This window comes from Rhipicephalus microplus, chromosome 1, assembly GCF_043290135.1.
Source record: "Rhipicephalus microplus isolate Deutch F79 chromosome 1, USDA_Rmic, whole genome shotgun sequence".
NCBI lineage: Eukaryota > Metazoa > Arthropoda > Arachnida > Ixodida > Ixodidae > Rhipicephalus > Rhipicephalus microplus.
The window spans coordinates 72,042,413-72,066,669 of NC_134700.1; positions in this window are offsets into that span (position 1 = coordinate 72,042,413).

Sequence of the window (24,257 nt, forward strand, 5' to 3'; positions counted from 1 at the left end):
GATACAGTACTGGCAGGATTGAAGTGGCAGACTTGCCTTGTGTACTTGGACGACGTAGTCGTGTTTTCCTCAAGTTTCGACGAGCATCTTCGGCGCCTTGAAGCTGTACTCCAAGCCATCAAGACTTCCGGACTCACACTGAAGCCAGAAAAGTGCAGATTTGCGTATGAGGAGCTCTTGTTTCTGGGGCACGTTATTAGCAAGTCTGGAGTTCGTCCCGATCCACGGAAAACAGCCGCCATCGCCGACTTCCCACCGCCCACTGACAAGAAAGCCGTGCGCCGATTTCTGGGCCTGTGTGCCTATTATAGGCGGTTCGTGAAAAACTTCGCCCGCATCGCCGATCCTCTCACTAACCTTACCAAGGCCGACGTGGAGTTTAAGTGGGAAACGGCGCAGGAACACGCTTTCCAGGAGCTTAAGCATCCGTTACTTGCCCATTCCGACGAATTCGCCGAGACAGAAATACATACTGACGCAAGCAGCGTAGGTTTTGGCGCCGTTCTTGTGCAGAGGGCTGACGGATTTGAAAGGGTTGTTAGTTACGCCAGCCGATCGCTATCCAAAGCAGAAGCAAATTATTCCACAACAGAAAAGGAGTGCCTCGCCATCATCTGGGCTACGTCGAAATTTCGCCCCTACCTCTACGGCAGGCCCTTCAAAGTTGTGAGCGACCACCACGCATTGTGTTGGCTAGCCACCTCGAAGGACTCTTCAGGTCGCCTCGCACGGTGGAGCCTGAGACTTCAAGAATATGACATTACTGTCATTTACAAGTCCGGCAAAAAACACTCCGACGCCGACTGTCTCTCTCGTGCGCCTGTCGACCAACCGCTACCCGACGACCCGGATGACGACTTTTTCTTAGGAACGATAACTACCAACGACTTCGCTGAACGACAGAGGGCCGACCCGGAACTTAAGGCCCTAATAGAATACCTCGAAGGCAGGACCGCCGAAGTCCCGAAGGTAGTCAAGCGCGCACTTGCGTCGTTCTTTCTACGAAACGGTCTTCTACAAAAGAAAAACTTTTCACCGCTTCGAGCTACGTACCTCCTTGTGGTGCCTTCAGCTCTGCGACCAGAACTCCTGCAGGCCCTGCACGACGATCCGACGGCAGGGCACCTCGGTGTTTCTCGCACGCTCGCGAGGATACAAGAAAGGTACTACTGGCCACGTCTTACCACCGATGTCACTCGTTATGTGAGAACATGCCGGGACTGTCAGCGACACAAGACACCGCCGACAAGGACAGTGGGACTTCTGCAGCCAATTGATCCACCTTGCCGACCTTTCCAGCAGATTGGTATGGACCTACTGGGGCCGTTCCCGACGTCGGCTTTCGGAAACAAGTGGATCGTGGTAGCTACCGACTACCTCACCCGCTACGCCGAGACAAAAGCCCTGCCAAAAGGCAGTGCATCCGAGGTAGCTAAGTTCTTCGTCGAAAATATCGTCCTACGTCACGGCGCCCCGGAGGTCCTTATCACCGACAAAGGAACGGCATTCACTGCCGACTTAACTCAAGCGATCTTGGCATACAGCCAAACCAACCACCGCCGGACGACAGCGTACCACCCACAGACCAACGGCCTCACCGAGCGGCTTAACAAGATGATCGCCGACATGCTGTCAATATACGTCGATGTCGAACACAAGACGTGGGACGCCATTCTTTCGTATGTGACCTTCGCATACAACACGGCGGTGCAGGAGACGACGCAGATATCTCCATACAAATTGGTCAACGGAAGGAGCCCGGCAACGACGCTCGATGCCATGTTACTCAACGTCACCGACGAAGAAAACCTCGATGTGAGCGAATACCTCCAACGCGCCGAAGAAGCCCGACAACTTGCGCGTCTCCGTATCAAGAATCAACAGACGACCGACAGCCACCGTTACAACCTTCGACGACGCTTCGTGGAATACCAGCCCGGTGAACGTGTTTGGGTGTGGACGCCGATACGCCGACGTGGAGTAAGTGAAAAGCTTCTGCGACGGTACTTCGGACCATACAGGGTGGTTCGATGTCTCGGCCCATTTGATTACGAGGTTGTCCCCGACGGCATCACGAACTCTCAACGACGCCGATTGCGACCTGAAGTCGTCCATGTCGCGCGCCTCAAGCCGTTTCATGCACGTTAACAAACTGAACCAGTGTTTTTTGTATTATTGTTGTATCGTAATTTATTCATTGTACTTTCTTGAATTATTATTGTACTTTCATCTTTAGTTAAAGCATCGGGACGATGCCTTTTTTTAGAGGGGGGCAATGCCACGTTCCATTTCCCAAGTTATTGTTATCGTCCCAAAACACCACACGATTCTCAGCGCAAACCGCGCCTGCAGTTTTCGAGAAGGTTCCAGACTGTAGTAGATCATTTCGATAAGATCACGCCCACTGTGCGAACGGTAACGATTGTTCTGGAACCTACGCCACCGCCAGCGATAACGCTAGAACATTCGACGGCAAGAGTATAAAATGCCGACGCGCTTCGCCGCTTGTCAGTTGTTGATCGAAGGCCGACGCTCCATTCGCCACTCTCAGTCCGAGACTGCTATCTGTGCGAGACTGCTGCTGTAATTGGACTTTCCGTTTACCGGGCACAGGTTCGCCCAAATAAACAGTTAAATCCCAACACGAAGTTTCCTGTCTTCGGCCACGTCACGACCCCGTGACAATATTTCTCCTCTTTAGATTTACGCTCAGGATATTGGCAAGTTCCAATGGCTGATTCTGACCGATCGAAGACTGCATTTGTAACACCTGATGGGCTGTATGAGTTTAACGTCATGCCGTTTGAACTCTTCAACGCCCCAGCTACCTTCAAACGGATAATGGACACCATACTTCGCGGCTACAAGTGGAACACGTGCCTTTGCTACCTAGACGACATCGTCGTTTTTTCTCGCGACTTTTCAACTCACCTTGTTCATCTTCGTGCTATTCTCACGTGTCTCACCTCTGCTGGCCTTCAACTTAACTTCAAGAAGTGCCATTTTGCCACACGTCAGCTCACTGTACTGGGTCACGTCGTCTGCAAAGAGGGTGTTCTGCCGGATCCGGCGAAACTCCGCGCCGTGGCCGACTATCCGAAGCCCAATTCCATCAAGAAGCTTCGAATTTTTATCGGCCTGTGCTCATACTTTCGTCGATTTGTGCGCAACTTCTCTTCCATCATCGCGCCTCTTAACAACCTGTTGACAACTTCCAAAGGCATTTCTGCTTGGTCAAAACAGTGCGACGAATCCTTCACCGCGCTTCGGCGGTTATTACTATAACCTCCAATACTACGTCATTTTGACCCTGATGCGCCTACGGAGGTCCACACCGACGCCAGTGGTGTCGGTCTTGGTGCTGTATTGGCTCAACGAAAACCAGGGTACCAAGAATGCGTTCTCGCTTACGCGAGTCGAACCCTCCAGAAAGCCGAGTGTAATTATTCCGTCACGGAAAAAGAGTGCCTCGCAATTGTCTGGGCTTTGACTAAGTTCCGCCCATACCTTTATGGCCGCCCTTTCGAAGTCGTCACGGACCACCACGCTCTATGCTGGCTATCATCGCTCAAAGACCCGTCGGGGCGCCTTGGTCGTTGGGTGCTTCGCCTACAGGAATACGACATTCGTGTTGTATACCGATCCGGCCGCAAGCACTCCGACGCTGATGCGCTATCCCGCTCGCCGCTAACGGCTGACCCAACCCCCTCGTCACCTTCTTCAGCTGTCATAACACCAATCTACTTCAGAGACATGGCATCGGAACAACGCAAAGATGTGTGGATTTCCCAACTCCTCGCCTTTCTGACTGATCCGTTAGCTAATTTGGTCTCAAGAACTATCCGCCGTCAAGCCACACATTTCGCTATTCGAGACGACCTACTCTATCGGCAGAATTACACGTCTGAAGGTTGGAAGTGGCTGTTAGTGATACCCAACCACATGCGCTCGGAAATCTGTACTGCTTTCCACAACGACCCGCAAAGCGCTCACGCGGGCGCTCTCAAAATGTACAACCGTTTACCTCAGCGGTACTACTGGCGCGGCATGTACACATTTGTCCGCAAGTACGTACGTGCTTGTACTGCATGCCAGCGACGTAAAGTCCATCCTCAACGCCCTGCCGGTACACTTCAGCCTCTGCCTTGTCCAGCGCGTCCGTTTGACCGCGTCGGTATCGACTTATACGGAACACTTCCCACGTCGTCTTCTGGAAATAGGTGGATAATTGTCGGCGTGGACCACCTCACGCGTTACGCGGAGACGGCAGCACTACCCGCAGCAACCGCGAGGGAAGTTGCGTTTTTCATCCTGCGCAACTTTGTTCTTCGCCATGGTGCTCCCCGCGAACTTTTGAGCGACCGGGGGCGTGTTTTCTTGTCTGACGCCATTCAAGCGTTGCTCGCTCAGTGCAACATGGTTCATCGCATGACGACAGCATATCACCCGCAGACGAATGGCCTCACAGAACGATTTATTCGCACTCTCGGTGATATGTTGACGGTGTACGCAGCTTCAGACCAGACCAATTGGGACACTGTCCTTCCATTCGTCACGTATGCGTATAACACCGCTACGCACGCGACAACAGGGTTCTCCGCTTTCTTTCTGTTGTACGGACGCAAACCATCCTGCACGCTGGACACTATCCTCCCATACACGCCCGACTCCTGTGAGTACACTGCAATTTTTGATGTTGCCAGGTACGCAGAAGATTGCAGACGATTGGCCCGTTCACTGACAACCGAGGACCAAGGCGACCAGAAGCTACGGCATGACACCGACCGACATCTCTCTACTTTCGCGACTGGTGCTCTCGTTTGGCTCTGGATTCCACCGAGCACTCCTGGCCTTTCGTCGAAATTACTGGCACGATACCACGGGCCCTACCGCATTCTCGCCCGTACGTCACCAATCAATTAGGAGATTGAGCCTTTCACACAGTCTCATGACTTACGCCGTCGTGGCCAAGAAATTGTGCATGTGAGTCACCTGAAGCCGTATTAGGACCCCGTTATAGTGACTTCGCCTTAAGTCGCCAGGTTGGCTACGCTATTCATGGGGGCCAATGTAGGAAACTATGCGAACGACGACGAAGCAGCATGAAACGGCAAGCCACAGCGTTGGTGCACGCGCGCGACCCGAGCTTGCGTTTGTTTTGAATTTTCGGCCTGTTGGCGTTCCTCGCTCTTCTGGCGTTCCTCGGCCTTCCAGTAGGTCTGTACTTAAATAAACTGCGTGACAATATATATATATATATATATATATATATAAATATATATATATATATATATATATATATATATATATATATATATATATATATATATATATATATATAAATATATATATATATATATATATATTAAAACAGGTGTACGTCGAGAAAGGTTCAGACGCAGCTTGGCAAAATGTGCTTTATCAGGCAGGTCTGGCTAATGGCGAGCGGCGTGCGCGAGCTACTACTGCAGTCACTGATCATCATTGTCTTCTTCATTACCAGCAGAGCGTCCGTTATTCAGATTCATTACAATTACTGCCCGCGAAATAACGAGCCATCCTGGCGACCTACGGACAAGTAAACACGGGAGGGTCGTAGCAGGGCTTAAGTCTCCAGACGTGGACAATTTCGTGGCCACGACGACGTTGTTCAGAAGATGGTTTCAGCGGTTAAATGAGGTACTTCACTGGTGACGTTTTTTGTAGCACACGATATGAGCCGTGATATTTGGGGACCAACTTGGTAGAAAGGCAAGGTGTAGCAGAAGGGACATGCAACCAGACAAGTGAACTTGGATCGTAGGAAGTAGTGTTATTTGATGCGTCATGGTGGTGCTTATGGCGTCCTTGGTCTTGGGTTGTGAATGATCTTGCCAGTTGGCGAAATCTTCAGCATATGTAGTGGCTTGAGATAAAGTCGTGGACTCTGAGGAATCACGTTTGTACGAAAGAATGGTGTCCATAGTGCAAGAAGGTTTGCGTCCGTAAAGGAGGAAAAAAGAAGAGAACCCAGTAGTGCTTTGAATGGCGGTATTATAAGCGAACGTGATAAACGGGAGCACTCTGTCCCAATTGGAGTGGTCTGATGAGATATACATAGACAGCATGTCACCAAGGGTGCGGTTGAAGCGCTCTGTCATTCCATTGGTCTGGGGATGATAGGCGCATGTAGTGCGGTGAACGACGTGGCACTCACGCAGCGATGCTGTGATGACGTCTGACAAGAATACGCGACCACGATCGCTCAGTAACTCTCGAGGTGCTCCATGACGTAAGACGATGTTGTGAAGAACGAAAGTCGCAACGTCTTTTGCTGTAGACGAGGGAATGGATGAAGTTTCGGCATACCGCGTGAGATGGTCGACGGCAACTATGATCCAGCGGTTACCGTCAGCAGTGTTGGGAAGGGGACTATAGATATCGATGCCGACGCGGTCGAATGGTCAGGAGGGGCATGGTAAGGGTAACTAAGTATTGCTGGCGTGATAAGGGGGAGTTTTTCATCTCTGGCACGTCGAGCAGGCCCGAAAGTATTGTCGTATAAAACGTTACATGCCACGCCAGTAATATCGGAGACGTATGCGAGAATAAGTCTTCAGGAAACCTGCGTGGCCACATTGGGGGTCGTCATGAAACGTGGAACAAATTTCGGATCGCAGATGACGTGGAATCACGAGTAGCCACAGACGTCCGCTGGGTGCGTAGTTGCATCGGTACAGCATGTCGTCGCGAGTGGCGAAGTGCTCGACTTGCCGACGCAACGTGCGAGAAGGGGGGAGAAGCCGTCCGCCCAGCCAGGATGTCTAGAATCGAAGCGACCCAAGGGTCCTTGCGTTGCTCAGATGGCATGTCGGCGATGTTGACGGCAGTGGCATCTCAAGTTAGACTTTCGCAGCGGTCCGGGTCAGGGGGTAGGGGCGAATGGGAAAGGGCGTCTGCGTCCGAATGTTTCCGGCTGGAGCGATAGACCACGCGAATATTATATTCTTGGAGGCGTAATGCCCATCGGGTGAGGCGACCACTTGGATCCTTCAGTGACGACAACCAGCAGAGGGCGTGGTGGTCAGTCACGACGTCAAAAGGGTGCCCGTACACATGAGGTCGAAATTTCTCTATCGCCCAAATAATGGCGAGACATTCTTTTTCAGTGACGGAATAGTTGATTTTGGCTTTTCTAAGAGTTCGGCTTGCGTAGGCAACCACGTACTCTTGGAAGCCGTCTTTCTTCTGTGCAAGAATAGCGCCTAGCCCGACACCACTAGCGTCGGTGCGGATCTCTTTGGGTGCCGATGGGTCGTAGTGTCGCGGAATAGGCGGCGACGTGAGGAGGCGGCGCAGTTTATTGAAAAAATCGTCACAGGTGGCAGACTAGGCTGAAAGGTCTCTAGAGCCGGCGTGGAGCTTGGTCAAAGAAGCAATGATCGTCGCGAAATTGCGGACGAAGCGCCGGAAGTAAGAGCAAAGGCCTATGAAGCTTCGGAGATCTTTCATGGTGGTCGGTTTGTGAAACGCTGAAACGGCTGTAAGTTTGGCAGGGTCAGGAAGAATGCCGTCTTTTGAAGCCACGTGGCCAAGGATGGTAAGCTTTCGAGCGGCGAAATGGCACTTCTTCAGATTCAGTTGTAGCCCCGCGGCAGAAATACACGCGAGGACTTTCTCGATGCGGGTTAAATGTGTTGCGAAATCAGTTGAAAGACGACAATGTCATCTAAATAACAAAAGCAAACGTTCTATTTGCGGCCTCGAAGGATAGATTCCATCATTCGCTCGAAAGTAGCTGGCGCGTTGCAGAGGCCGAAGGGCATGACTGTGAATTCGTAAAGCCCGTCGGGCGTGATGAAAGCTGTTTTTTCGCGATCGGCCTCTGCCATGGGTACCTGCCAGTATCCTGAGCACAGATTTAAAGAAGAGAAAAATTCGGCTCCCTGTAGGCAGTCCAAGGCATCGTCATTGCGTGGCAGCGGATAGCCATCCTTGCGCGTGATTCGGTTGAGACGTCGGTAGTCCACGCAAAACCTGATAGATCCGTACTTCTTCTTCACCAACACAATTGGAGAGGCCCAGGGACTGCTTGACGGTTCGATTATGCCACGTGTCAGCATGTCGTCAACCTGTTCATTGATGGCACGGCGTTCGGTAGTTGACACACGATATGGACGCTGCCGCAATGGCATCTCTTGACCGGTATCTATACGGTGAACAACAGATGACGCTCGATCTAAGGAAGGCTGATTGTGCTCAAACGAGGCTTTCTGCGATGTTGGCTTAGGCATTGACTTTGTCTTTGCTTCTTTAATTGCTGTTGTTTCTTACCATCTTTCAGCCACAAGTGTACTCGTGAGGAGGTTTCACTTGATCGTTGTTCTTGTTCGAGTAGCCGTTGTAGTTCGTGGAGTTGCCCTTGTTGAACTTGCTTGTTTTGTTGCGAATGTTTTTATTTATTTATTTATTTATACAATACTGCAGACCGTATTTGAGTCCAAGCAGGAGGGCAAATACATGAATATATATATATATATATATATATATATATATATATATATATATATATATATATATATATATATATATATATATATATATATATATATATATATATATATATATTGTAATGAAGACGACGATGATGATCGGTGGATGCAGTAGTAGCTCGCGCACGCCGCTCGCCATTAGCCAGACCTGCCTGATAAAGGACGTTTTGCCAAGCTACGTCTGAACCTTTCTCGACGTACAACGCCTCTATTTTAAGTGGTGAAGGAGCCGGGGTTCCCATCAACCAGGAACTTCGCAATCGGTCGCTACCCTCACCGTTCACCATGAATGCTCCTGGCTCTTCTCAAGCTGCCTTACCAACGACAGTGTACTCTACTGGCGCACCTCGGCAACGCGACCCACCAATTTTTCGCGGCGACAACGAACAAGACGTCGAGGACTGGCTCGTCGAGTACGAAATCGTAAGCGCTTCCAACAAGTAGAACGCCTGTGACCAGCTCACAAACGTGCGCTTTTACCTCGCTGATGTGGCCAGCCTCTGGTTCAAGAACCACGAAGGCGAAATTACCCATTGGTCCGCCTTCAAGACCACCATCGCCGCGGTCTTCGGTCGTCCCGCCGTGCGCCGGCTTCGCGCGAAACAGCGTCTCCGTAGTCGAGTCCAGCGCAGGGACGAGACCTTTACGAGTTACATTGAAGATATCTTGTCTCTTTGCAAGCGTGTCGATGAATCCCTAACCGAACGCGACAAAATCAAGCACATCACAAAGGAGTTGACGACGACCCCTTCCAGATGCTCGTCGCTAGAAATTCACAGACCGTCACCGATGTTGTCCAGCTCTGTCAGGAGTACGACGAGTTACGTAAGCAGCGTGTCTCGACGCGCAGGGCCGCAGAAGATACGGCTGAAGTTTCCGCCCTCGTACACGACGTCGCTGCTGATCACACTGTCTTACTGCCCCAAATCAAACAATTCATTCGTGAGGAAGTTGCGCGTCAGCTTTCTCTTGTGGCCGAAGCATCCGCGCCAGTGACCTCGTTAGACCCACGTCTACGCCAGGTCATCGAGACACAGGTCACGCAGGCACTGCCTCCATCGCCATCTGTCCCTACGCCGCTGACCTACGCTGCCGTCGTTGCTAGACCCCCAGCCCCACCTATCTCTGGCGCATACCGGGCACCGAGTCCTCCTACCCTACGACGCTGCCTACATACACGGCACCCCCTCCCATTTCGCCCACTGCACCTTCTGTCATTAACCCATGGCGCACCTTGGATAATCGACCCATCTGTTTCGCATGCGTTTTCGTGGGACATATAGCACGCTACTGTCGCCGTCGCAACTTCCAGCCTCCAGACCATGGGAATTCTGCAAATTACCAGGCTGCCCAGAATCACCAGCGACCATCTTCTTCTATCACCGACTCATTGTCCCCACGACGCCCCGTCGATTCTCGCCGGTCATTACCTCCCCGTCGCCGATCTGTCTCCCCGATGCTTCGGCGCACGAGCCCCGCTCGAGAGGAAAACTGACAGCCGCAGTTCCGGACACAAGAACTGCGTCGTCGTCGAACTTTCTAAGACCTCCTCTTTGTCCGACCAACGAAATTGATGTGCTCGTAGAAGGTGTTGCTGTACGTGCACTTGTCGACACAGGCGCCATCGTTTCTGTAATTAGTGAAAAACTGTGTCGCGATTTGAGAAAAGTTACAACGCCGCTTACGAATCTTGCTCTGTGTACAGCCACCTCCCATTGAATCGCGCCAACAGCTCAATGCACAGCACGCGTTCTTATTCAAGATGTTTGGTACGCCGTCAGCTTTGTTGTTCTCCCACGTTCATTTTACGACGTCATACTAGGATGGGATTTCCTTTCTACCTATCAGGCCCTCGTCGACTTCGCTCGTGCTGAACTCACGTTGACGAATCCGTGCCTTGATATCGACCACCACAGTCCCTCGAAAGTGTTTGCCGCAGCTGACGTCCGCATCGCGCCGTTGTCTGCTGTCCTAGTGCCTGTGTTTCCCCTGCTGCCACTAACTCGACGCTCCTGTTCCAACCAACTATAGCTAGTGTGGAACACCGAACCATCGTCCTCCCATTTGCCGTCATCAACTTTTCCAATGGTTCGGCGGTACTTTATGCGTGCAATGTTTCTGCTTGTCCGTACATCCTGCTACGCAGTGAGTATCTGGGAAGCCTCGAGATCTTAAATTGTATTTTCGAAGACCCGATCCATCCAAACAAGCCATTTTTACCGACTTGTGCCATTACACCCGCAACTGACGCCAATGAACCTATGGATGTATTCCGCAAGTCCATTGATTGTAACCTCACGCCTGGGCAGCAGAAACAGCTGATCAAGCTCCTACACCGTTTTCGAGCCTCGTTTGACTACAATCAGCCTTCCTGAGGTCGACCGTCATCTGTTGTTCACCGTATTGATACCGGTCAAGAGATGCCATCACGGCAGCGTCCATATCGTGTGTCAACTACCGAACGCCGTTTCATCAATGAACAGGTTGACGACATGCTGACACGTGGCATAATCGAACCGTCAAGCAGTCCCTGGGCCTCTCCAGTTGTGTTGGTGAAGTAGAAGTACGGATCCATTAAGTTTGGCGTGGACTACCGCCGTCTCAGCCGAATCACGCGCAAGGATGTCTATCCGCTGCTACGCATTGACGATGCCTTGGACTGCCTACAGGGAGCCGAATTTTTCTCTTCTTTAGCTGTGCGCTCTGGATACTGGCAGGTACCCATGGCAGAGGCCGATCGTGAAAAAACTGCTTTCATCACGCCCGACGGGCTTTACGAATTCACAGTCATGCCTTTCGGCCTCTGCAACGCGCCAGCTACTTTCGAGCGGATGATGGACTCTATCCTTCGAGGCCTCAAATGGAACGTTTGCCTTTGTTATTTAGATGATATTGTCGTTTTTTCAACTGATTTGGCAACCCATTTAACCCGCCTCGAGAAAGTCCTCGCGTGTATTTCTGCTGCGGGGCTGCATTTGAATCTGAAGAAGTGCAATTTCGCCGCTCGAAAGCTTACGATCCTTGGCCACGTGGTTTCAAAAGACGGTATTCTTCCTGACCCTGCCAAACTTACAGCCGTTTCAGCGTTTCCCAAACCGACCACCATGAAAGAGCTCCGAAGGTTCATAGGCCTTTGCTCTTACTTCCGGCGCTTCGTCCGCAATTTCGCGACGATCATCGCTCCTTTGACCAAGCTCCTCGCCGGCTCTAGAGACCTTTCAGCCTGGTCTGCCACCTGTGACGACTCTTTCAATGAACTGCGCCGCCTCCTCACGTCGCCGCCTATTCTGCGACACTACGACCCATCGGCACCCACAGAGATCCACACCGACGCTAGTGGTGTCGGGCTAGGCGCTATTCTTGCACAGAAGAAAGACGGCTTCCAAGAGTACGTGGTTGCCTACGCAAGCCGAACTCTTAGCAAAGCCGAAACCAACTATTCTGTCACTGAAAAGGAATGCCTCGCCATTATTTGGACGATAGAGAAATTTCGACCTTACGTGTACGGGCGCCCTTTTGACGTCGTGACTTACCACCACGCCCTCTGCTAGTTGTCGTCACTGAAGGATCCAAGCGGTCGCCTCGCCCGATGGGCATTACGCCTCCAAGAATATAATATTGCCACTTGGCCGCTAGTTACGGCGAGCGCAAGCCATGGCTGCCTGCGAGAATGGAAGACGATGTTCTGGGGCAGCGCGTGCTCTTGCCAGTTGTTTATTATTGAAGCAGCCACCTTGCCAGTTTTCGGTGCGTCTCCCCGCCGGCTCAGTTCTTCCTAGTTGAAGACCTTTTGTAGCTCGTGACAACTGGTGGAGCTGCTGGGTAACCCCAAGCCGATGTTCCAAACGCTTCCAGGTAGCCCTGTACCTGCAGTGACAACACCTGTCCACCGCTCAAGCCGAAGACTCCGAGGACTACCTCCTGAGCGTGGACCTCTTCCTGAGATGACGTCTGTCACACCAACGAACGCTATGGAAGGCGCTGCAGCCTCCAATGCGCAGGAAAGCGGTGCGACCACGCATCATACGCTGTGGAAGCCACGTGTGCCGAAGGTGTTTCACGGTTCCGTCTTGGAGGATGTCGAAGACTGGCTGGCCCAGTTCGAACGGGTTTCGGATTACAATGGTTGGACCGACTTCGACAAAATCAGGAACGTGTATTTCAGCTTGGAGGACGGCGCTCGTACTTGGTACGAAAACCATGAGCCTTTTCCCTCGTGGAGCGTCTTTCGGCGATACCTGCTGGCAAGTTGGGCCAATCCCGATCGCCGCGAACGAGCCGAGCGAGAGATTCAGTCGCGCCTCTAAATGCCGAATGAAAGCGTCATGATGTACGTCGAGGACATGACAAGCGTCTTTCGTCGAGCTGACCCCGACATGGCAGAAAAAAAGAAGGTCCGTCATTTAATGCGAGGAGTGAAGGAGCAGCTTTTCGCTGGTTCCATTCGCTGTCTCCCAAAGACCGTGGCGGAATTTTCGACCGAAGCCACAACCATGGAGCAAGTGCTGCAGCAGCGCTCTACTGTGTACGACCGGCAAGTGAGTGCCGCTTCGTCAATAGGTCAGATCGGAGGTGCGGCAGGCAACATCAACATCGAGTCTCTTTGCGATCTCATTCGATCGGTGGTGCGCGACTAACTACGAAAGATTCAGTACCAGTCCCAACCTACTGCAGGGTCTATTTGCAGCCTTGTCAGAAACGAAGTACGACAGGCTCTCCAAGTTCCGCCTTCCAGCTATGTCCCACCTGTCCCGGCGGAGCCACGTCGTGCATCATACGCAGAAGCTGTAAGCCGATATATTCCTGCTTTACCGCGCTTCGTTAATCCTATGCATCAGGATGCACTTCCTTCGCTGCACTTCGAAAATCGGCAGCCACTTCCCAGAAAATCCGACGTATGGCGCACACCAGACAGACGGCCACTGTGTTACCACTGTGGTGAAGCTGGACATGTGTACCGGGAATGTCCCTACCGTCGGCTCGGACTGCAGGGTTTTGCTGTCGACGCACCACGGCCGAGATTTGGCGAAAGACCGAGAGCTATTCAAGATTACCTCTCACAGCAGCGCATGCCACTGTGGCGGCAGTCACGGTCCCCATCCCCAAGGCGATCTTCTCCGAATTTTTGGAGCCTCCAAGGAGCGGTTCCAGCGCGCTCGCCAAGCCCTAGGCGGAACAACTAACGACAGCGACCTTCGGGGGCGAGGCCGCTGACACTCGACGCAAGCAAGGCCTCCCACCGACGCAAGCACGAACACGGAGCGATTCCCCGACGACAGCGACGAAAGCCAGAAGCAGATTTTCTCTGGATATACATGTGGTAGTCGACGGTCACCACGACGTTAGTGCGTTATTGGACACAGCTACGGACTACGCGATCATAAGCGGGAAACTAGCAGCGCACATAAAGAAAGTTGTAACGCCTTGGTACGAAGCACAAATTCGTACTGCCGGCGGGCACATAGTCACCCCAATCGGCATGTGCACTATCAGAGTGAGCATTCGGGGACGTACGTTTCTCGCCAGCTGCCTCGTACTTCGTGACTGTTCCCGAGACCTAATCCTCGGAGTCGACTTTTTGCGGGAGCACGGCGCTATTATCGATCTTCGAGAGCGTACCGTGACGTTTTCGACAGCTGGATCCTCCGACATCCCTGACGACATCCGTGACAGCACGCTTCGCATTTCTGCCGACAGCATCACGTTGCCTTCGCGTTCAAGCGTCCTAGTTGATGTGGTGTCTGACAAGTTACGGGATGGTGAGGTTGTCGCCGAAGGCAACTTGACGCTTTTGTTCGCGCTAGGTATCTGCGCTGCACGCAGCCTCGTCATGCTTTATGACGGACGCTCTGCCCTACTTGTGACTAATTTTAGTAACGAGTACCGGCGCCTGTTTCATGACACCGCCATCGCTTTCGCCTACCCTATCGCAGACGTTTCTGAATGCTTCGCATTTATATCCCAACGACGGGCTTCGACCGACACCAAGCGACGTGACTTCACTACTTGGAAAAGTCGATATCAACTCGACCCTCTCGGAACAACAACAGACCGAGCTACGTGAACTGCTATATCAATTTAAAGAGTGCTTCGCGTCCACCACGAAGGTTCGTCAGACACCGATCGCCAAACATCGAATAATTACGTATACCGATGCCTCGCCCATAAAACAACACCCTTACCGCGTTTCGGCAAAGGAACGTGACGTTATAAATACTAAAGTCAAAGAGGTGTTGCAACATGACATTATCCAACTTTCGAAAAGTCCCTGGTCATCTTCGGTCGTGCTCGTGAAGAAAAAAGATGGATCACTGCGCTTTTGCGTGGACTACAGAAAACGTAACAGCGTGACTAAAAAAGGCATCTATCCGCTGCCTCGCATCGACTATTTCCTCGACAGACTGCGGCGAGCCAAGTATTTTTTATCGATAGACTTGAAAAGTGGCTACTGGCAGATCGACGTTGATTAACGAGATCGTGAAAAAACCGCCTTCGTTACACCGGATGGTTTATATGAATTCAAAGTGCTTCCCTTCGGCCTCTGTTCTGCACCTGCGACATTCCAGAGAATGATGGACACTGTTCTTACCAGTCTAAAGTGGCACACATGCTTAGTTTACCTCGATGATGTTGTCGTGTTTTCTTCCACCTTTGAGGAGCACCTGAAGCGTCTGCAGACTGTGCTGGAAGGGCTCCGCTCTGCTAACCTGGCACTGAAGCCAGAAAAATGCCACTTCGGTTACAAGGAACTTAAGTTTCTCGGCCATGTTGTCAGTGCGGATGGTATTCGACCAGACCCTGACAAAAGTACCGCCGTGGCCTCGTTTTCTGTTCCACGTGATAAGAAGGCAGTGCGTCGCTTTCTGGGGCTCTGCGCGTACTACCGCCGCTTTATAGCCAATTTTTCTAGCATTGCTGAACCACTCACTAGACTCACTCGTGAAGATGTTCCATTCGTCTGGGAGGAAGAACAGGACGCAGCTTTCTCTGAACTACAGGAGCGTTTGCAGACACCACCAATCCTCGCTCACTTTGACCAAGATGCTGATACTGAAATTCATACTGACGCCAGCAACGTGGGTCTTGGTGCTGTCCTCGTACAACAACAAGAGGGCACAGAGCGAGTGATAGCGTACGCTAGCCGCACTCTTTCCCGCGCCGAGGTCAACTACTCCACGTCAGAGAAAGAGTGCCTCGCTGTTGTATGGGCCACTATGAAATTTAGGCCTTACCTTTACGGACGCCACTTCAAGGTAGTGACCGACCATCATTCGTTGTACTGGTTAGCCAACCAACGGGACCCGTGTGGGCGACTGGCACGATGGAGTCTTCGTCTGCAGGAATACGATTTCACGATCGCTTACAAATCGGGCCGCAAGCACGAAGATGCTGATTCATTATCCCGCGCACCTGTCGAAGTTTGTGGCAATGACACCGAGGATGACGATGGTTTCCTTGGGGCCCTTACTACAACAGATCTGATTACGCGACAGCGTGCGGACGATAAAATTCGCGCAGTTATCGAAAACCTTGAAGGACGCAACTCGTCCATACTTAGATGTATTTCTCGAAGTCTGTCATCGTTCTGTCTGCGAGATGGGGTCCTGTATAAGAAAAACTCCAACGGCAATGATAGAACCTATCTTCTAGTCGTGCCAACAGACATGCGTGACGACATTCTTCTTGCCTGCCATGATGAGCCCACATCTGGCCACTTAGGTTCCTCTCGAACTCTCGCTCGAGTTCGACAAGCATACTACTGGCCTAAGCTTTCTGCATCAGTTAAGCGATACGTGAAAAGCTGCCGGGAATGTCAACGCCGCAAATCCCCGCCACTAAAGTCCGCGGGGCTTCTTCAACCAATAGAACCACCCAGAGAGCCATTTGATCAAATAGGAATGGATTTACTGGGGCCCGTTTCACTATCATCTGCCGGCAACAAGTGGATCGTAGTAGCCACTGACTATTTGACGAAGTACGCCGAAACAAAGGCACTACAACGCGCTACTGCTTCCGACGTCGCCCAATTCTTTATGGACCAGATCGTTCTTCGCCATGGCGCCCCGTCGTGCGTAATCACAGACAGAGGAACAGCATTCACGGCCCAGCTCATTCATGACGTATTCAAGCTCAGCTACACGAGCCATCGCAAGACCACGGCATATCATCCACAGAGCAACGGCTTGACAGAGCGACTCAACAAGACCATCACTGACATGTTATCTATGTACGTAGATGTCCAGCATAAGACCTGGGACCAGGTGCTATCGTACGTCACATTCGCGTACAATACTTCCGTCCAGGAAACTACTCGATTCACGCCTTTCCGTCTTGTCTATGGACGTGAAGTCCAGACCATGCTGGATGCGATGCTTCCACACAATTGCGATGCTTTGATCACTCCTGATGCCGTGCAGCTTACCCAGTACGCCGAAGAAGCACGCCAGTTAGCACGCCTACACATTACGCACCAGCAAAGTACAGACGCATGCCGCTACAATGCTCGCCATCGACAAGTTGAATATCATCCAGGCGATCAAGTTTGGGTGTGGACTCCGGTTCGATGCAAGGGATTGTCTGAAAAACTGCTAAGTCGCTACTTCGGACCATACAAAGTCTTGCGACGCGTGAGCGATATGAACTACGAGGTAGTCCCTGACGACGCCTTCTCACCACGACGGCGAAGGCACTCCTCAGAGATTGTCCACGTGGTGCGCCTGAAGCCGTACTTCACGCGGTAGTGCGACTGCGCATGAACCATATCGCTGTTTTTGTGTATGCGCATATTTTCTTTTGGTTCGCCCCGACTTTGCCTTTGTACTTTCCGAGCATCAGAGTGATGCCTTTTTTTTTTCTCAGAGCGGGAATAATGCCACTTCGCCGCTAGTTACGGCAAGCGCAAGCCATGGCTGCCTGCGAGAATGGAAGACGATGTTCTGGGGCAGCGCGTTTTCTGGCCAGTTGTTTATTATTGAAGCAGCCATCTTGCCAGTTTTCGGTGCGTCTCCCCGCCGGCTCAGTTCTTCCTAGCTGAAGACCTTTTGTAGCTCGTGACAATATTCGCGTGGTCTATCGCTCCGGCCGGAAACATTCGGACGCAGACGCCCTATCGCGTTCGCCTCTACCCCCTGACCCGGACTGCTGCGAAAGTCTAACCTATGATGCCACTGCCGTCACCATTGCCGACTTGCCATCTGAGCAACGCAAAGACCCTTGGGTTGCTTCGATTCTAGACATCCTGGCTGGGAGGACGGCTTCCCCCCCTTCTCGCACGTTGCGTCGGCAAGTCGAGCACTTCGCCACTCGCGACGACGTGCTGTACCGACGCAACTACGCACCCGGTGGACGTCAGTGGCTATTCGTGATTCCACGTCATCTGCGATCCGAAATTTGTTCCACGTTTCATGACGACCCCCAATGTGGCCACGCAGGTTTCCTGAAGACTTATTCTCGCATACGTTTCCGATATTACTGGCGTGGCATGTACCGTTTCATACGACAATACGTTCGGGCCTGCTCGACGTGCCAGACACGAAAAACTCCCCCTTATCACGCTAGCGGTACCTTGCTATCCTTACCATGCCCATCCCGACCATTCGACCGCGTCGGCATCGATATCTATGGTCCCCTTCCCAACACTGCTGACGGTAACCACTGGATCATAGTTGCCGTCGACCATCTCACGCAGTATGCCGAAACTTCATCCCTTCCCTCGTTTACAGCAAAAGACGTTGCGACTTTCGTTCTTCACAACATCGTATTACGTCATGGAGCACCTCGGGAGTTACTGAGCGATCGTAGTCGCGTATTCTAGTCAGACGTCATCACAGCATTCCTGCGTGAGTGCCACGTCGTTCACCGCACTACAAGCGCCTATCATCCCCAGACAAATGGAATGACAGAGCGCTTCAACCGCACCCTTGGTGGCATGCTGTCTATGTATATCTCGTCAGACCACTCCAATTGGGACCGAGTGCTCCCGTTTATCATGTTCGCTTATAATACCGCCATTCAAAGCACTACTGGGTTCTCTCCCTTTTTCCTCCTTTATGGACGCGAACCTTCTTGCACTATGGACACCATTCTTTCGTACAAACGTGATTCCTCAGAGTCCACGACTTTATCTCAAGCCACTACATATGCTGAAGATTGTCGCCAACTGGCAAGATCATTCACAACCCAAGACCAAGGACGCCATAAGCACCACCATGACGCATCAAATAACACTACTTCCTACGATCCAAGTTCACTTCTCTGGTTGCATGTCCCTTCTGCTACACCTTGCCTTTCTACCAAGTTGGTCCCCAAATATCACGGCTCATATCGTGTGCTACAAAAAACGTCACCAGTGAATTACCTCATCGAGCCACTGGAACCATCTTCTGACCAACGTCGTCGTGGCCAGGAAATTGTCCACGTCTCGAGACTTAAGCCCTGATACGACCCTCCCGTGTTTACTTGTCCATAGGTCGCCAGGATGGCTCCTTATTTCAGGGGGAGTAATTGTAATGAATCTGAATAACGGACGCTCTGCTGGTAATGAAGACGACGATGATGATTTTTCGGTGGATGCAGTAGTAGCTCGCGCACGCCGCTCGCCATTAGCCAGACCTGCTGGATAAAGGACTTTTCGCCAAGCTACGTCTGAACCTTTCTCGACGTACAACACCTCTATTTAATATATATATATATATATATATATATATATATATATATATATATATATATATATGAGGGAATTCGACAGACACGCGGAACACCTAAAGCATTCCTTATTGAAACAAAATTATCCGGAAGACATTATTGACGATGCCATACTACGTGCTCGCAACGTGATCAGGAATGATATAGTTAAGGGACCAAACAGAGTATCTAAAACGACTTCCCGAACGAACCTTCTACTAACTTACTCCTCATCAGCGCCACGAATCAACAACATACCTTCCCGCCAATTCAACATAATCAGGCAAAGCAAACGACTAACGTCTATTTTCGTGAAGTTACCTCACGCGGTGTACCACAGGGATAAAAATCTGAAGGACATTTTTGTCAGAGCAAAGACAAACACCTCCAAATTTCAATCAGGGTGCCATCCCTGCGGGAAAGCTCGATGCAAGGTATGCCCACAGATGGTCACAACACGTGAATCCAAAGCGAACTTCACGGATTTCAAATTCTGCAGAACTGAAAGCCTTAATTGTGACTCCAGTAACGTAATATACATGCTACATTGCAACATCTGTGGACAAGATTATATCGGCCAAACAGACACGCCATTTAAGCTGCGGTTCAATAATCACCGGTACCACGCCACTTCACTGCCGAAGCTACCTTTATCTAGACATCTGCGCCTGCCAAACCACAGTTTTGAAAATATCAGCGTAACTCTTTTGCAGTCCGGTTTCTCAAACAGACGCGAGCGCGAACAGCGTGAGGCATATTTTCAAATTGCAAAATATTCGCAAATGTTTCATTTCAATTGTTGAAATTTCGAACATTAGTAGCTGGCATCAACGAGGACCCCGGAAAACTCAACTGCCTCCGAGAAGTAAGCCAGGAGGAAATTGGTGACAAAGATTGATAGCTGGAGACCATGCTTTTTTTTGACTGACTCATACGTGTACACTGTCCTTTCTTGTTTTTGTTTTTCTTCTTTTTTTCTTCCTTTCTTTTCTTTTTTCCACATGCACATACAAAGTGTTTACGTTCGCCTACCCCTTGATGACCATTGAAGAGAAACGGACGAAGATTAAAGGTAAAGAGCTGACCGACCCATTAAAGGGAAAACCTTTCTTTACGCACGCCGCACGCCGTCCGACCCATAAAGGGGAAACCCTTTCTTTACGCACGCCGTCACGGACCCTGCCGCCACCACGGCGACAATCTTGGGTGGCCCGACACACGTCGAGAACTGAACAGCACGTGATAAGAACCGTATGTGGACGTACACGAACAGTTGCTTTCGTTCTCAGTGTTGACAGTGGTTCTTCCTCTTTTTTACTTTCTTTTTTTTTGTCTTTTTTCTTCCCCCTTTTTTGTTTTTTCTTTCCTTTTTTAGTTCCCTCTCACTCTCGCAAACATCTTTCAAGGCGAGAGGGACGCGGCAGCAACGACGTTTGGAAGTTCATGTCAGTATAACTCATACCCTGATGAAGGGAGGGCCCCTCCCGAAACTGTTGGGAAATAAATATATTTATCCTTCTTGACAACGCTCCCGTTGTGCCATATCCCATACCTTCTCGAAGACTAACTGGCCCAGTAAATTATTACTCCCACTATATATATATGTATGTATACATGAACAGCAATCACAAAAAAATGAAAGGAGAAAGTCACAACTAAGTAAAATGCACACTGAAGAAATACGAAAAACATGATCAATCAAAACAACGTCAGAAAGAAATAACAGAAGTAAGAACACATTGCATGCGCATAAACATTCGCCTATACCCCCGCAAGACACTTGAAATACAAAAAAAAAGAATTGAAATACAAAAAAGGAACACTAAAAATAAGAAATGGCTAAGGTACTCGGCTGCTGACCCGCGGGTCGCGGGTTCGATTCCCGGCTGCGGCGGCTGCATTTCTGATGGAGGCGGAAATGTTGTAGGCCCATGTACTCAGATTTGGGTGCACGTTAAAGAACCCCAGGTGGTCAAAATTTCCGGAGCCCTCCACTACGGCGTCTCTCATAATCAAATGGTGGTTTTGGGACGTTAAACCCCACAAATCAATCAATCAATCAAAAATAAGAAATGAAAGATTAATCAACATGACAATGGCGAAACATCAAGTAGATATATGTTCAACGGAATCTGCGCTCATTAGTTGTTATAAATGCAGATTATTCCAATCGTTTATAGTGCGCGGAAAGAAACATTATTTGAAAAGGTTAGTTCTGGTCTTATATGGTGTTAAAGAAACTTCGTGACGATGCCGTGTTCGACGTGCTGCAAGTGGTGTCACATACGCGTGTGGGTTCAGAGGGAAAGAAATGGTTTTCAGTTGGTAGAGAAATTTTAGCCTTTGTATTTTCCTTCGAAGCTGAAGCGTCTGAATATTATGTTTTTTCATTAGGCTAGTGGGAGAGTCAGTTATTCTATATTTAGAAAAAATGAACCTAACTGCTTTGCGTTGAATCATCTCTAGAGCGTTTATGTTAGTTTTTGTGTAGGGATCCCATACAATGCTTGCATTATCTAGTTTTGGGCGAATGAGTGAAGTGTAGGCTAGCATTTTAGTATAATGAGGAGTGTGCTTTAGTTTGTGCCTGAGGATACACAGTTTTTTGAAGGAGGAGTTACATATGTTAGAAATGTGGTTATTCCAACTTAGGTCACTAGTTATCATGATTCCAAGATACTTGTATTGGTTTACTTTGGTGAGCGGTGTAGATCCTAGGTTATAAGCAAACGACATCATATTAATTTTTTGTTATAGACATGTAGACTGTTTTTTCCTTGTTCAATTTCATACCCCAGTGCCCGAACAACGACAAGGTGTTTTGAACGTTAGAATTAAGCAATAATTGATCATTAACAGAACAAGCTTCGTTAAACACTATACAATCGTCTGCGAATAGCCTAATTTGAATAGAGGGAAAAATTTCGGTAACGATGTCAATTATATATATTGGAAATAGTAAAGGTCCCAAAACACTACCCTGGGGTACTCCAGACGTTACTGAAAGTTCATTCGAAGAGTAACTGATTGATACAGACTGTTTGCGATTATACAGATAAGCTGCTACCCAGTTAGCTATGTATGCGGGAAGGTTAATTGACTCAGTTTTCAATAAGTTTACTGTGAGGAACAAGGTCAAACGCTTTCTTAAAGTCCAGTAATATCACGTCGATTTGGCTCGACTTGTGAAGTGTACTAGCAAAGTAGTGAATAAGTGTCGTTAATTGTGTTACAGTCGATAACCCTTTGCGAAAACCCTGCTGGTGAGGAGAAAGTATAGTGTTATCATTTAGAAACTTTCATATTTCTTTAGCAATATTATGTTCAACTAATTTGCAGCACGTGGACGTTAATGAAATGGGTCGATAATTGGTTACTTGTGCTGCGTCGCCCTTTTTCGGAATGGAAACGACACGCGCAGTTAGCCAATCTGCAGGAAGAAGAGCTGACGACAACGAGGAACGAAAAATGATTACCAAAAAGGGGGCTAACGCTTCAGCATATCTGCGCAGAAAGGCATTCGGTATGTTGTCTGGTCCTGGAGATGATTTAATTTTAAGGTTCAGTAACATTGATACCACACCTGGTTGTGATACAATATCAGTGTTCGAGTCACATGGCAAGCGATTTGGGTTTACAATTGCATTAGAACTAGAAAATACACTTTGAAAATAATGAATAAAGCGCTCTGCGATACATTGCTTATCGACGACGACGAGGCCTTCGTGAACGATATGGTCAATTGAGTTTGTTTTCGTGCTTATAAAAGACCAAAAATTTTGGGGTGCCGTGCGAATGAAGTTTGGCAACGTGTGCTGGAAATACCAGCGCTTAGCTAGCTGTACTTCAAGATTTAATTTATTTTGCTTTTGGTGAATAATCACACGGGAGGCCCGCCGTCGCTTTAGGCGCTTTACTTTCCTTTTGAGGTGCAAGATTTTTCTCGTTATCCAAGAAGTTGTTTTCGATGCTTTTTTAGTTTTGTTGGGAATAAAGTTGCTAAGACAGTAAGCAACAATTTGTTTCAACTCATCCCAAAGTACAGCAGTATTGTTGCTTTGAAAATTATCAAGGCATAGCTCCAAGTAATCCAAGACACTTTCATCTCTGGCACGAGAAAAATCTTTAACCATTATTGTTTTACATTTGCTGGTGTTAGGTACCTTCAAAGAAAAGAACAGTATACTAGGTTGTGATCAGAAATTCCGGGATCAACCGATATAGAAAAGTTTTTTAATGAACTACTAATAAACACAAGGTCCAGTATAGATGCTGACATACCACAGGTGCGCGTTGGCTATCAGATCCAGATTGTGAGATAGGATGATGTCATGCAAATATTGTAAATTTGAATTATTCGCGGTGCAAAAAAATCTGTTTTCCCAATCGACATCTGGCGGATTAAAATCACCTATAAGAAGAACCTTATCGTTTGCGAAAGACGCTATGTGCCTAAAAAGATCGCGAAAGAATTCGGGGGGAGAGTCAGGTGTTCGATAAGCGGCAAAAAGTAAGAATGATTTATCCCAGCAAGAAAACTTTAGTGACACGGTTTCTAAGTTATCAGCCTGTCGCAATGGGGTAGCGGCTATAGTGTTTTTTAACAAAAGAGCCACCCCCCCCCCTAGTACTTCTGTCATGGCGATACGCCCTGTTCGATGGAGGAAACACAACTGCATCTTCAATATTATCATGCAGCCAAGTTTCCGTTATGAAAACTACATGAGGGTTGTAACTTAAAGTAGTAGCCTCGAGGCTTTCCGACTTATTAACGACACTGCGGGCATTATTCTTTAAAACTTGAAGTTCTTTAAATTCAGAGGAGGCCTCCACGGAGGAAAGTCAAGTATTTCTGATATTGTTTTGACGACCGTCGATTTTGACCCTCAAGTTGTTGCTTTCATCCCATGTGAAAAGTTCATTGTTAATGCGCAGCTTATCGTTACGCAGGCTAACTTTCTTGCCTTGCTCTCTATCAGTTCTAGCGCTATCCTACAGCAGTTTACGTTTCCTTAGCGTATTGCGCGAATAATCGTTCTGAAC